Source organism: Mustela erminea, chromosome 21 (assembly GCF_009829155.1).
Source record: "Mustela erminea isolate mMusErm1 chromosome 21, mMusErm1.Pri, whole genome shotgun sequence".
Classification (NCBI taxonomy): domain Eukaryota; kingdom Metazoa; phylum Chordata; class Mammalia; order Carnivora; family Mustelidae; genus Mustela; species Mustela erminea.
In genome coordinates this window covers 22,947,051-22,962,327 of record NC_045634.1, presented here as the reverse complement: position 1 = coordinate 22,962,327, position 15,277 = coordinate 22,947,051, and the positions used below count along the sequence as shown (strand labels likewise).

General features: G+C 35.2%; 1 protein-coding gene across 1 annotated transcript in view; it reads right to left on the bottom strand.

Annotated features, from left to right (window-relative positions):
* Positions 1 to 15,277, bottom strand: part of TNKS (tankyrase) — a 205,573-nt gene that overhangs the window by 96,758 nt on the left and 93,538 nt on the right. The gene's annotated exons all lie outside the window — the stretch shown is intronic.

Below are 15,277 nucleotides of genomic sequence, written 5' to 3'. Positions count from 1 at the left end.
GGTACAAATTACTAGGCTTCAAAAAAACCTCAGTTTTATTGGTAATGACATGGAAAGTTTTTAAAAAAAAATTAATTACCGCTGCTGAGCATTACAGCAATAGAAAAAATGTATCAGCATCATGAAGCTTTTGCCTCACTAGGGTAGGTCTGTAGACTAGAAATACGTGAACTCCGTACCAAATGCTATGAACCTCTTGGAGGCAGCGCTCCAAAAACCAAAACAGTGAATACATTCTTAAATGACAGTAATATTCTAACATGCTGCAGGCTTCACACTTTATACAAATTCAAGACAAAATCTTAACAAACAAGAAACCTGAAAATTATTTTTAAAAAACGAGGCTAGGGTCTCTGAGAATAAGCAGATAGAGAACTACTGAGATGTGGATAATTTTTCTTCCTTCTCTTTTTTAAAACATCACAGGCTGAAACGGGGTATATAATTTAAAACCTTTGATACGCATTTCTTAGAGTATTCAAGATCTAACGAATAAGCTTCTTCTGCAAGCTCAATTGAAGGACAAGGAATTTCAATAATACAGTGTTTGCTCATTCAATAAATAAAAAGAACAGCCAGGACTATGATTCAGCTGTGATATGCTGACTCAGTTGGCTATATAATGATAAAAATAATTATACAAAATGCCTAAGCAAACAATTACATGAAAGCAAATATTAAGCATACATATAAGAAATGAAATTTTGGATTAAATGCAAATGTTATTCTATTAAGAATTAAGCTTAAATTATTTTAGAAGTTGTATCACTTATAAATATGGATTTCTTTGCATTTTATTTCTATTTCGTTACAGAATGCAGAATATTGATGCAAATACTATAAAGTCACCTAGGGACAACCGAGCCCACGTTTAAATTCTATGACCCATCATTAGCAAATATTCTTTTAAAGTTTGTCTTGTTTCTCAGATTAAGATCACATTAAAATCTCAAAACTGTACACAGTTATTTTCAAATAAGGAAAAAGTTATTAAATATCTATTCTCTCCTAAGGGAATTTTATATAACACTAAAGTCATAGATTCAACAATATACACAGATCGTGATCATGGAGTTGGTCTTTCCAATTTCCCAAATAATGTATTCAATCCACATTCTTTAACTGATTGAGTTTTAAGACTTCTCTTACTTTACGTCCCGGCCAATAAGGTTCTTGCCTTCCCAAAGCCAAAGACCTACCTTAACTATACATTTTAGGTGGCAATACGGGAGTTAGTGAGTCCATTTAAAATGCTTCTTATGAGGAAAATGGCTAACTCATACCCTCAGATGCCTTAAGAATCAGGAGCAAAGTCAGTCAAATTATGAAACTATCTGTAGAAGTCATTCAGTCAGTCCGTCAACAAACATTTATTTGAAAGGTATATATGCCGGACTCAAAAACACAGAAGACACTATCATCTCGGAATTCTAGGAATATTCGCCTATTAAGTGAGACAGATGAACACATGATTCTGGTAGAGTCTGAAAAGATCTTATGAAACGCTATAAAGAGCTTAAAGCCTACTCTAACTGAGATTTTCGTTAGAGACAGGGTAATTGTGGTTCAAGGAAGGTTTGAGGGGAAATGTGAGGTGATGCTCAGGTGAAAAGGGTGAAGGAGAAGCAACCAAGCAAAGGAAAAGAAATAAGGACAAAACAGTAGTTCCGCAAACCTGAACCCACACACCGCAGGGGAATGGGTGAGCAAGCCTGAGATAGAGCAGGAACAGATCATGAATGGCTCTCTAAGCAAGTTTGAACTTTATTTCAAAACCCATGAAGAAGTAATTGAAACACCTTAACAAGGGGAGAGCAAAGTATATTTAAAGACCTGTTAAGTTCTATAATTATACTCTACTTCAGTGAATGCGGTTGGGGAGAAAAGTGGCCCAAGAGGTAAGGAGGGGGTGGGGAGAGACAATGAATTCTGACATGGTTTATCTTTTGAGGTAAGTATAGATTCCCTGGTTAACAGTCACAACACATGAAAACTGGGAACAGAAGTACCTACTACTGAAATGTGACTCTCAGCAAAACAGGACTCTAATAAGGTAGAAAATAAAACTGCAAAGTACTTGGGATGTTCCAAGTTCAAATCAGTCTACCTACATACACTTCTCATCAAGTACAGCTCATGGATGTTTTCTCCAAAAGGCACATTTTTAGAAAAATGTTATTCCTGCATAAGTAAGATGAAAAGAAACGAAAGCTTTCTAAAGGAAAATATTTAAGCACATCCGACAGTCAGGCACAGGTATTACAAATGACTTTCTACTTTTACTGTTAGAGACTCTAGTACTTTAATCAGCTTTTCTGCAATACATTCCAGCATCCACTATCTGGTGCCCAAGGACCATAATCCATAAACAGTAGAAGCTATTTTTCAAATGCTACATCTCAGGAACAACCAACAGTGAATTAGAGTCCCTTGTATATGCCGACAACAAATCTGAGCTACTTACTTAACAGCCAAACCACTAGTTCTGTTTCATTTTAGCTGCAACTCTGAAAATATTCTGGCTGAGACTACAATGCTCGATGGAGCATTTATATTCTTTAATAACATCCAGATAAAGGCTAGCAATAGATCAGCCAGAAAGGAAACTAGGTAATTATAGTCAAAATAATAGCAGCCAGGAATGCTGAAAATAAATGGCCTCTATTTTTCTTTGATTAGAATAAAATATGTGGGCTTAAAAAAATAAGCAAGGCACAAAGTTTACTTTTCAAAGTCTGAATTGCTTTTTTATTAGTAAACTAGTGACAGGATACACACACACACACACACACACACACACACACACGGGGAGGTTTGAGTCAATGTGTTAAGGAGGTATGCTATCCCAAGGCTTTAAAAAAAAGGTTAAAAATATAATGGTTAAAAATGAAACTCCCCTCTCCATTTTTCTGAGGTAGTTAGGAAAAAACTTCTCTTTTTACCTAGTGTGAAGGTGAAATCACTTTTTGAATAAAAATGAAGAAGACTTACATCAATAGAGGAGTCATAATTATCGACAACTCAATTTCAACATTTTAAAGTGCTTTTGCCTCCTTCTTCTGCAAATGACAGGATCAAAGTAGCCTTAGTTTTGTAAAACTGAGTCTTTTGGTTTTGTTGAGGTGAAACAGCATGAAAATATTATGAATACAGAATCACAAAATCTTAGAGCAATGAGAGACTCAAAAAGGATTATGATTTTTCTCTACTTTGAAGCCATGGGCAATACATGCCTATAGTAACATTTTCTTAGATGCAATGAGGGGAATGTAATTGGAAAGTCACCTTTCTTCTGTCACCTCACCTCCAATTTCAGAATCATTCTCCTAAGGGATCATCTGCGACATATTCATTTCAGTTAATGAAATTGACACTGAAGCAGTTAAGTGAATTGTTTACAGGTTTACTGAGCAATATTCATGATCTGTCAGGCCCTAAAAAAGGCTAATATGTGAACACAAACCAACCAGATTTGAATTCTAAAAGACAGATATAAATAAGAGAGTAACAAAAAAATAGTGATAAAGCAATTTTAAAAACAACAATGACCAGCTTTAAACTAATATAACTTCTTTATATTACATAAGCTAAATATTTCCAACAAAACATTTTAAAGCATTTAAACTTTCATATGAGCTTGTAAAACAAGAACCAAATAAATGTATAAAGGGCTTAAGCTTTTAGTTTGTTTTAACAATGTGGACCAAGGGAGGAGAAGAGAAAAATTCATTCTGGGTCTATTCAAATGATCAATACATTTGGCATTTCCTATAGCATGCTTTAATTCCTCCTGCTTTAGATATCTCAAGGGAAGAGCTATGTAAAGACTTTAATCAATCATCTCAGTTATCAGGTTTAGGGACCCTTACATAGCTGAGTGCTAAACAGTACCATGAATTGATAATTCTCACAGAGATATTTCCTCATCAAGGTACCAGCAAATGTAAGAGATGAACAGATCTTGTAGCTTACCTGACAGCCTATATGGGAAATAAAATATTAATTTAGGTGACAAACACCACTGTATTTTCACTAGTAGATTTGAAAATTTAGAACCGACTACGTTGTTATGGAAGGAATTTCACTACCACACCAGGAAATAATCTAATCTCAAGAAGCTAAAGCTATAGGTCTTCCACCAAAAGCAATTTTCAGACAGGCTGCTATTCTCCTATAATAAACTCCAGGAATTCTTGAATTTCTTTTTTTTCTGAAATCTTTCATAAATATTTTTAGGACAACTGGGGAAAAATTACAAAGTTATCAGAGTTCTCAATGCCTTCCTCCTGCACCTGAATCTTCCAGTCTTCCACTCATTTTGATGCTGCATTCAAAGTCCATACTTAAGTCCAGAATCATGGTCAAACTAAACACTCCACAACCATTCTAAACACAGAATCATTGGGGGTTTTCAAATTCTACGCTTGAACAGAGTATTTTCCTAATGGAGATCCTTTTCTTCTTTTGCCTCCTACAACTGACCTTTTCAATTAGCCAATATTAGCTACCATTAAACATGGCCTTGCTATAATACCACATAACCTCGAAGCTCTGCTGTCCAATATAATACCCAGCACTCTCACATTGCTGTTTACTTTTACGTACATTAACATTATAAAAAAATAAAAACACTGCTCCTCAGTTGCACTAGTCTTATTTCAAGTTTTCAATAAGTACGTGGGGTTATTGTCTACTATAGTAGGCAGCGCAGGGAGAACGTTAGAATTGTTCGAACTTCTTTTGGACCATGCTACGTTAGTGTTTTTATTGACTATTTAAAAAGTCATCCTGAAAAAAACAGAAAAGAAGTCCTCTTTTACTTTAATAAGCTACTTTCCATATTTTTCTTAAAGTTGTCACCGCCAAAACTGTATAAACTTTGTGTTTCCTATTAAGTACCAAACAACTTCTTCATCAGCATGAAATACAGGTGAGAACACTGAACTGTATGATAAAAGATCTGGAGTGAATTCTAGCTCTACCATCAATTTACTTGTGTGACCTCAGGAAAGTACTTTATCTTCCGGGACCTTCCAATTTATTGTCATCTGGAAAGAGAGGGTGAAGGGTTAAATCATCTCTGGTTTCAGCTCTAAAATTCTCATCCTATATTTGATTCTCAATATTGCTCAGATCTTTTTTTCTTTTTGCTCAGATCTTTTTCTATGACAATTTTAACGTTGCTCTAAACAAACTTTAAGGAAAACATGAAATTATCTGGGGTACAAAATCTCTACTAAACTATTATAAAACATACTACACCTTGGAATTACAGAGAAAGCAGTAAAGCAATTTTGTTCAACTTATACTTTTTACTTAGCTAATTGTAAATTTGGGGAAACACCCCAACTAGAAGCTAAATAAAAACAGTTCTTTCAGAAGAAAGTGGTGATTTGTATATTTCTTAACTTTAAGAAAAAGACCCTCAAATACAACTATATTGATTAAAATATAAAAACAGGTTACATGTCAACACAAAATAACCAGTGTCTTAAAACATTCCAAAGACATAACATTCAAACATAACAAAGACATAACATTCAAACATAACAAAGGCTCTGCAAAAAACAAAAACAAAAACAAAACATGTAGTGCAATCAAAAAATAACAGAACTGTTAACAACTAGTTTCTTTGTATGCAGTAATATGACCTTGCTTAGCCCCAGCAACATCTAAGATACATGTTCCATTTATGGACTCTCTGCAGTTTCAAATGATTTAAACCTGTTTCTGACATTCTGTCAATTGTATTTGGCATGCAACAAGACTTTTCACTGGACTTTTGCTGCTGTTTTTGTTTTTACATTTTAGAATGAGTGTTAAATCTTTTTCCTAATTTAAATTCAATTATCCAATGAATAGTACATCATTAGTTTTTGATATAATGTTCATCATATAGTACATCATTAGTTTTTGATATAATGTTCAACGATTCATTAGTTGCATGTAACACCCAGGACTCATCACATCACATGTCCTCCTTAATGCCCATCACCTGGTTACCCCATCCCCACCCACTTCCCTTTCTGCAACCCTGTTTATTTCCCCCAGAGTCAAGAGTCTCATATGGTTTTTCCCTCTTTGATTTCTTCCCATTCAGTTTCCCTCCCTTCCCCTATTGCCCTCTGCCCTATTCCTTATGTTGCTGTTCTTTCAAAAATGTAAATACTAAGATTTGGGACATAAATATAAATATACATTAAATATACACTGGTCCCCCAAAAGGATTATAAGATATATATATATATATCACATATACATATATATGTGTATATATGTGTGTGTGTATATATGTGTGTGTATGAGATATATAGATATATCTATATATATCTATATATATCACATATACATATATATGTATATATATGTGTGTGTGTATATATGTGTGTGTGTATGAGATATATATATATCTCATACACACACACATATATACACACACACATATATATACATATATGTGTGTGTGTGTATATATATATAGATATATATCTATATAGATATATATTTCTCCTCTAAAAGACTGGATATTAAAAGCGAAGAAAAGTGTTCCTATAGGACTTTATTAACCAATGAGACATTCTGTAAAGTGCACCTGTACTTACAAAGAAAATGACCTTTTAGATTACGCTGTAGAGGAAAAGACCTTTTGATATATCAAAAAGAAGACAAGAAGGGAGAACTGAGTGAAATGGGAGAGACATCTCCCATTGATCTTTTCACTATCATAATGCCTATTCCTAAAAAGTGGTTTGGTAAAGTGAAATCCATATTTGATCCAAAACAGGCCAACAGATTCATATTCTTTGTTTCTACACGAGTGGTGCTTTTTCCATAGTCACCCATCCAAAATTTATTTGCAAATCCCAAATACAAAAAGCTCCACAAATTCATTTGGCAGCAAAACTCAACCAACTTAGTATACACAGCTATCATAGATTTCATTGCAAAAATATTAATGTTTGATTACAAGGTGCAGCACCAGACTGTACTGGGATGTTTTATAAGATATAGTTGATGTACAGCGTCTTACTTTATTTGCTTACTGATATGTAATTTACATACAATAGAATTCACCCTTTTTTAGATGTTATGTTCTGTGAATTCTGACAAACTTATACAGCTGAGTGGCCACTACCTCAAGATACAGAACATTTCCATCATCCAAAAAGTTTCCTCAGGTCCCTCTACAATCAATCTCCTATCCAACCCCCTTCCATGGCAACCACTGATCTGATTTCTGTCCCTATAGTTTTACTTTTCTTTAGAATGTCATATAATTGGAATCACAGAATATGTAAACTTTTGAATATGGATTCTCTTAGTTAGTATAATTGCTTATTCAAGTCATTGGACATACAAATATTTGTTCTTTTTGACTGTTAAGTAGTATTCCATTATATGAACGCTTCTGAATTTACTTACCCATTCACTAGCTGAACAACGTGGGTTGTTTCTAGTTTTTGGTGATTCTGAATAAAGTTACTATAAACATTCAGTTTTGCAAGGACAAATGTACATGTCTTCATTTCCTTGGGTAAACACCTAGGAGTGGGAGTGCTGAGTTGTACAATAAGTATATGTTTCAACTGCTTAAGAAACTGCCCATTATACCTTTTTAAAAACTTGAAAAATTCTTAATTCTGGAGTACAGATATGTCACCTATCAAAGTAGAACAGTATCAAAATAGAACAATATCAAAAAACAAGAACAAAATAGAAAAAGTTGACAAATGAGAAATAAGACAGTACTGCCACAACCTCACAGCTAGAAATCCCAGCCCCTCTTCTTGTACTGGCAATTCACCTAAACTGAACCAATTTGCACACCTTTTAGTTAGTTCTTCGCTTCTCACTGGTGCTTTTGTGTATTTCTCAACAGGAAAAATACTGAAATTTCATCTCTTCATTCAAGAAAGTGTTGCTACATAGTACCTGCAATCCCAGAGCTATGAGAATATATGAACAAAGTATATTTTGATTTATAGGAATCATACTGTTATCTGTGAAAAAAAAAATTATTTTCCTACAGTCCTTACTCTTCCCAGGAAGCCTGGGCCCACAATGCAGCCTGGATTTTTGTGAGACACCTATTTGGGGACTGTCCAACCCTCGCTGCTTACAACAAGTATAAGGGACTAAAAAACAAAAACAAAACAAAACAAACAAACAAAAACCACAAAGGCTAATGTAGAAGTACAAGTGACTACCTTTTGAATGATTTGAGAACTGTCTTGTCTTCACTGTAATTATTCTGTATGATTGCATTTATATTCTTAGTATAATGTATTTTGTCCTTCATTTACAAAGTCTCTAAAAGATGTAGTAACCTTGTTTACAATTGTGGGTCTTCTCAAGAAGTACCAATCAATTGTGATTTACTTCTTTAACTACAAATGCTTAACTTACTATTTTTCTTGCATTTTCCCAAAAGTATCATTTAATCTCTTATTCAAGGTTAATTAACTTCAGTGAAGTCTGATTAATGGTATTATCCTAGGCATAATCCTTCTCATTCAAACTTGTTCTTTTTTCAAAAATTGCCATTCATGTATTAGTTCTCCATTGAATAACATCCTTTCTTTATTCATTTAACAAATATGTATTCAATATCTACAATATGCCAATCACAATACAGCCGCTACTAATATATCGTGTACTGAATCTTGAATCAGAAGGAAAGAAAGTGATAAATTTAAAGCCACAACACCAGGAATGGCACCAAACCCCCAGAATATCTCATTCATTTAGTGGGCAGCAGGGCAGAATTACTCTTGCTGGAAGTGTATCACCCATGTGAACATTACTGGTCAGATGTGTTGAGAAAAAGTGGCTGAGGACCACTCTTAGGAGATAACAGAGCTAAGCACTATGGTTTTGAAGCTTTAGACATCTACCAGTGTCACTGAGAGAGATACTGTGTGCGTCTAGGTATGTCTATGTAAATAAAAGACTCAGATCAGGGTAATGATAGTTACTAACATTGTGTTGATCATGGACCATCTTAACGAGCTGAAGAAAGCCACTTTAGACCTCTTCCTTAGAGAGAAAAATACCTTGTGCATTTGAACACAAACTCAAATCTTTGTTTAGAGTTTTTATAGGCTTCTTGGATTCATAGTTACCACACATTAAGAACCTCTGGTTTGTGTTCATTGATTCTAAATAATAATCTCAAAACAGGCTTGGCAAGATAAATGGTTTGATATCCCTATTTTACACATGATTCCTTTAAGACCACCAATTTTAAAACTATGTAGTGACAAAACTAGGACCGTAATCTCTGCCCTTTGGTGGTATTTTTAATTGGAATGATATGGAGTGACTGCATGAAGTCAAATCACGTATGAGCTTAGTCCATACATCTCTGGGCAGGATTTTTAACACGTGGAAATGGACTGAAGATTGGATAATTATCTACATGAGCAAAGAAGTTAGAAAAAGTGAAGGTCTACTTGGGGGAAGAGTGACCAATGTAAAATATATTGTGAAGGAATGGAGGACACTGAATAATATTTCAAAAGAATAAATTTGACTTTTTTTTGAATCTAGAAATATTATGTTGCAGAATTGAATATTATTTTGTAAGGCACGGGACAAGGGAGTTATTCTTTTCCTTTTTTGAGCACGAGAGTAGGCTAATTAAAGCTGAACTTAACCTGATAACTCACTGAATTAAGACCTGGAGACACTGGGGATTAGTTACGGGGCTGCCACAGGTGGATGGCAGGAGGAAAAAGAACATAAATGGTGGCAATAGAATGGAAAGAACATCAAGGAGAGAGAAGGCACCGTGGATCACAATGAAGCAGGGCTTGCTATTTGATGTGTTAGCTTTATTGGGTGACTACGAATGTCATGTTACATAGCTATAAATAGTAAAATTTTAAATATTTATATCTTGGTCTTAGATTAACACTTGGTCCAATAATCTTGCTGAACACAACCACAGAAGCACTTTGTTGTTTCAGTTTGTATTTAATGAATATATTACTCTAGATTCAGACTTTATATACTGAGAAATGCCTATTAAGTTAGAATAACCTATTTCAATAATATGGCCAGTTTATTTAATTATTAACTTAGTTGTTAAAATTGAACAGCCTTTCATTCTTGTACAGCCCATTTCAAGACAGACATTGAGGGTTCACAGTTCAGCTAGGAAGCATTTCAGACATATTAAAGATAATGTTCTCTAAGAGAAGTAGTTTTGAAAAATACTGCATCTGAAAGACCAGAAAAGAGAGCTATTGAGATATAATGCCTAGAAAATCAGTTTGTCCTTTCCCTAAGCATAATATTAGCCTCAAAAAAAAAAATCTAGTATAGATTAGACTATTCATTTAATTACTTTACTTAATCATTTATTATAAAGTTAATACAATGGGCTATTGTACTACTCTGACTACTTCCAGTTTCAACTAACCTCTTGTACTTTTATCTACTTTCCTTATTTTGTTTAGTTGAGAAGGCAATGTAGGGGAATGTTTACTTCAGAAAAATAGGAAAAAAAGACTTTAAAAGGTTGAGGAAATGAAGAGGATATACCTGCGTTTTTGGGAAACACTGTTTTGTAGCATTTTGCTTTTGGAAACTGTTTCAGGTCTGTCTAAATAGGTCAGAGAAACAATTTTACTTGAAGTAGCAGAAAAGAGAAATAGATATTCAATTTCAGATAATCTTAAAATTATCTTATTGGGATACATTCTCCTATGTGGAGTTTATATACAACCACATGTCAACTGTACATTTCATTTTCTTATCTGAAATACACTAAACCCCATCTCTTAGCATCAGTTTTATCATCTAATTCCTTACTTTAAATACCTAGCAAGACAGGGCAGCAAAATTTTTACCAGAAACATGTCTAAGACAATCTTGTATTAGTAACAATGAAATTTGAAGCAATATTCTTTGTTTTCTGTATGTACAATGTAAATTTGTCTGCCTAATTATTATTTCTTAGAGGGAAGAAATTAGATTTACATAATTTTCAGTGCTTGATATCTCTTTGGAACATAATTGTTCAGAAGTTCCTTGTTTCTTATTATTTTAGAAAGCTGCTTAGATTAACCTGTGATAGACATCACTTCATACAAACAACATTGCCACGAAGTTCAGACACAGATGGTAACATTAGTTTGTTTTTCCAAGGTTAAGTTTTAGTTTTGAATGGTCAATAACTTCACTGTAGAATTTGCCGGTAAGAAATGCTCATCACCATTTCTAAACACAGATGATCAAAGACAAAGATTGCAGGTAGGACATAAAATCACTTGAATGATGACATCAAATCTACATACTGGTTCACAAAAATTCTTTTGAAATAATGCTTTTAATATAAATACAATACTTCACATCAAATATTAAACATTTCTGAAGAAACAAAATGTTTTTGAATATTTTGGTATTTCCACTCTTTTGGTGGTCTTATTTTCCCATGAATTTGTCAACTACTCTCATATAAAAATTGTCACTCAGCCTTATTATAAACCTGCTACCATAAAAATTAACTCTCTTGGAACACTCGAAAACTAAATCACTCCAGATAACCAAGTTTTCTACATAAAAATCAGGGCCAATTATTATCAACCTCGGCCAGATTGTACAACAATCCAGCAGTGCCCTCTGGGCCAGTTGAGATGTGCACGGATAGGTGTACCTATCCAAAATGGCTCCAGGATGCTATGCATTTTATTATTTTTAATGTATAATTTATTTTTCTCTTTTTCTTCATGTTAATGAATCTCCTTAATTTAGAGTGTCTAAAAATGCAATCTAGTACAAATATAATTCAAGGCACATATGTAACTTAAAATTTTCTAGGAACCATGTTTAAAAAAAGTGAAGAGAAGGGGCACCTGGGTGGCTCAGTGGGTTAAAGCCTCTGCTTTCGTTCGGCTCAGGTCATGGTCTCAGGGTCCTGGGATTGAACCCGCATCGGGCTCTCTGCTCAGAGAGGAGCCTGCTTTCTCCTCTCTCTCCGCCTGCCTAACTATTTGTGACCTCTATCAAATAAATAAATAAAATCTTTAAAAAAAAAATTGAAGACACTAATTTTAATAATACATTTATTTTACCCAATAAATCTAAAATATTACCATTTTACCATGTGAACCAAAGCCCATTTCATGTGTTCAGTAGCTACCTGTGGCCAGTAGCTACTGTCTTAGACAGTTAACATCTAAAACTATCATGAGCTGGAAAATTACTAAACTCAGTAAACACATACTGCTTCTCGACTACTGCTCCTCTCTGAATGGAAAGCACATTCTACTTTTAAGGTATTCCCTACGAGTTGCTGGGAATAAAATATTTTTTCAATAAGGCTCCAATTTAACACCTAGAGACTATAAACCAAGAAATAAAATTCTACCTGGCATGACCTTCTTTTGGAGAATAAGCTGTTTAGAGAAGATATATGCTGAGTATCTAAAAACAATAGCTACTCTTCTCTTTGGTTAAGTTTGCAATGGCATAAAAAACAATCTGTACCAATAAAAACGTTTGTATATTTTGAAAGAAAAACTGATGAAATTCTGAGGAACTGCATTCATACTTCCTTTCAACTGCGTAAGAATTAACATTTTATTTTTCTTGTAAATGCATAGTGACTACTCACCCCATCTTTAGCTATTAGCACTAGGTTAGGAATAAACTAGGGAAAAAACATAAATCCAAACCGAAAAGCACAACAGACATACTATTTTTATCTGCCCAAATGCCTGTTATATCTTTCTTTTGGTAAGTGCTCTCTCCCTTGGCATGGGCCAAGTCCCTCCTTTATGGGACTGCATGACTGGAGTGGAGTTCCCAGTCACAGAGCCCTGTTCTGCCCCCGCCAATCACTCTATTCCAGCCACAATGATCCGGGTACAGGTATTTGACAAAAGCAGCTCAGAGTTCCTCCTTGAGACAGTCCACTATACAACTGGGAAAAAGCCCTCTTTTTACATTAGAAAAATAATAAAAACTATAGAGTTGTGGCGCCAGAGTGGCCAATGGCCATGGTCCTTAACACATGAAGCATTTAAGAAAACAACAACAAAAGAGCAAAACACAGAGAGCCAATGGAGACAGAGGAAGGGGACAAAAACAACAGAAAGGGGAAGCGAAAGACCAGGAGTGAGGGGAAGGAAGCAGAGAAGGGGGCAGAGGGAGGTAGGTCGGTTAGAGCAACAGTGACAGTCAGATACATAAAGTAGTGTAAGTCCCGATCCAACAGTCCCTCATGTCAAATACATCTTTGCTTTTATGTGTTAATACTCTTAAAAAATAAATTCTGGGGGCACCTGGGTGGCTCAGTGGGTTAAAGCCTCTGCCTTTAGCTCGGGTCATGATCCCAGAATCCTGGGATCGAGCCGAGTCAGGCTCTCTGCTAGGCAGGGAGCCTGCTTCCTCTTCTCTCTCTGCCTGCCTCTTTGCCTACTTGTGATCTCTGTCAAATAAATAAATAAAGTCTTAAAAAAAAAAAAAATCGTCTGTCAGTTAACTAATAGTACTTTGATTCATGAGTGTTTACAATGCGCTTTGTTCTCTTCCCTGGAACTTCCTCTCATTTCACCTTTAAAAACAACAGGCAAGGGGCGCCTGGGTGGCTCAGTGGGTTGAGCCGCTGCCTTCAGCTCGGGTCATGATCTCAGGGTCCTGGGATCGAGTCCCGCATCAGGCTCTCTGCTCAGCGGGGAGCCTCCTTCCCTCTCTCTCTCTCTCTCTCTATCTGCCCCTCCATCTACTTGTGATTCCTCTCTGTCAAATAAATAAATAAAACCTTTTAAAAATAAAATAAAAAAAAAAACAAAAAAACAAAAAAAGAAAAAAAAAACAGGCAAATTCAAACCAATCTTCAGCATCTGAAGTCTCCAACCTACTTTTTAAAATTATGGCTTTAAAGTCCAAATAATTTAACACTGCTATGATTTAATTCAAGTTTATTTGCTTAATATTGTTTTTAAAATGATGCTTACATTTATTTTTATGTAATTCACAAGGCCCTTTAAAATGTACATTATAGGGGCGCCTGGATGGCTCAGTGGGTTAAGCCTCTGCCTTCGGCTCAGGTCATGATCCCAGGGTGCTGGAATCAAGCCCCGCATCGAGCCCCACATCGGGCTCTCTGCTCAGCCGGGAGCTTGCTTCCTCCTCTCTCTCTGCCTGCCCCTCTGCCTACTTGTGATCTCTGTCTGTCAGATCAATAAATAAAATCTTTAAAAAAAAAATGTACATTATATAAGTATCTCATTCAGAAATAATTTTCTAGAAAAGGATATACATATCCTTACAAAGGATAAAAGGATATACATAATTTTTTTCTTCACTGACTCAAAAACAAAAACTTTCTGGAAAAAATATTTCATTTGGGTGTGGTATCTTTTGTGGTAATCTTTGTATTAGATAAGATGGGTTAATGAGGAGTCTCTTCCAGAGCTCCATATGCTTACTGTGGACAAAAAATAAAAGGAGAAGGTAAAAAGCTCTTACTGGAGTCAGGATGGTGTGTTACCAGTGCCTCTAAGCTTTTTTCTTCCTCTAACTTCATGGCTGTCATCATAAAGAAGGGGGTGGGAGGTGCACTTGTTCAGGGAGAAGCAGCATGGCCGGGGCCTGGCTTAGGAAGCACTGGTAACTCACAAGAGAAAGCATCGCCTTTTGTGCCGCACCCTTTGAATGAATCTTGGGTCCCTCTTATCTCACCAAGTCAGCCTGACCAAATCATTTAACCTTCCTCTGAATTTCATGTTTCTCATCGTGAAATGAAAAAGATAATGCTTATCTTATGGGGGGCTCTGAGGGCCAGGGTAACATACACAAAACACCCAACAATGTTTGACTCCCAGTAGTCCTCCCAACACAAGATGATGATGATGACGATGATGATGAAAACTGTGTGACATCGATGATGATGAAACTTCTCAAATTTTTAAGGCATTTGATATACTAATAATTGTTATCTCTCCCTGGAAATCACCAGGGAGGTAGGAACTCTTTTTCATTAACATCAGAGAAAGAATTTTGATTAACTAACATGTAAGGACTCTGAGGAAACAGATTTCTCCACACCCCACTAACTTTCTCTGTAATAAAATCGCTTTTATATAATGAAAAGAGGGGGAGGCATTTTGTCTCACTGCCCTAAAAAATCTACTGGGTCCCTAGAAAGTTGTAATCACACTATGACAAGAAAGCTATAGAAACTGATGTACCATATAAATATAATAGTGGAAAAAAAATAGACTGTTTTAAATAATTTCCAAGAAAAAGTGAAAGCGATTCAGGAGAA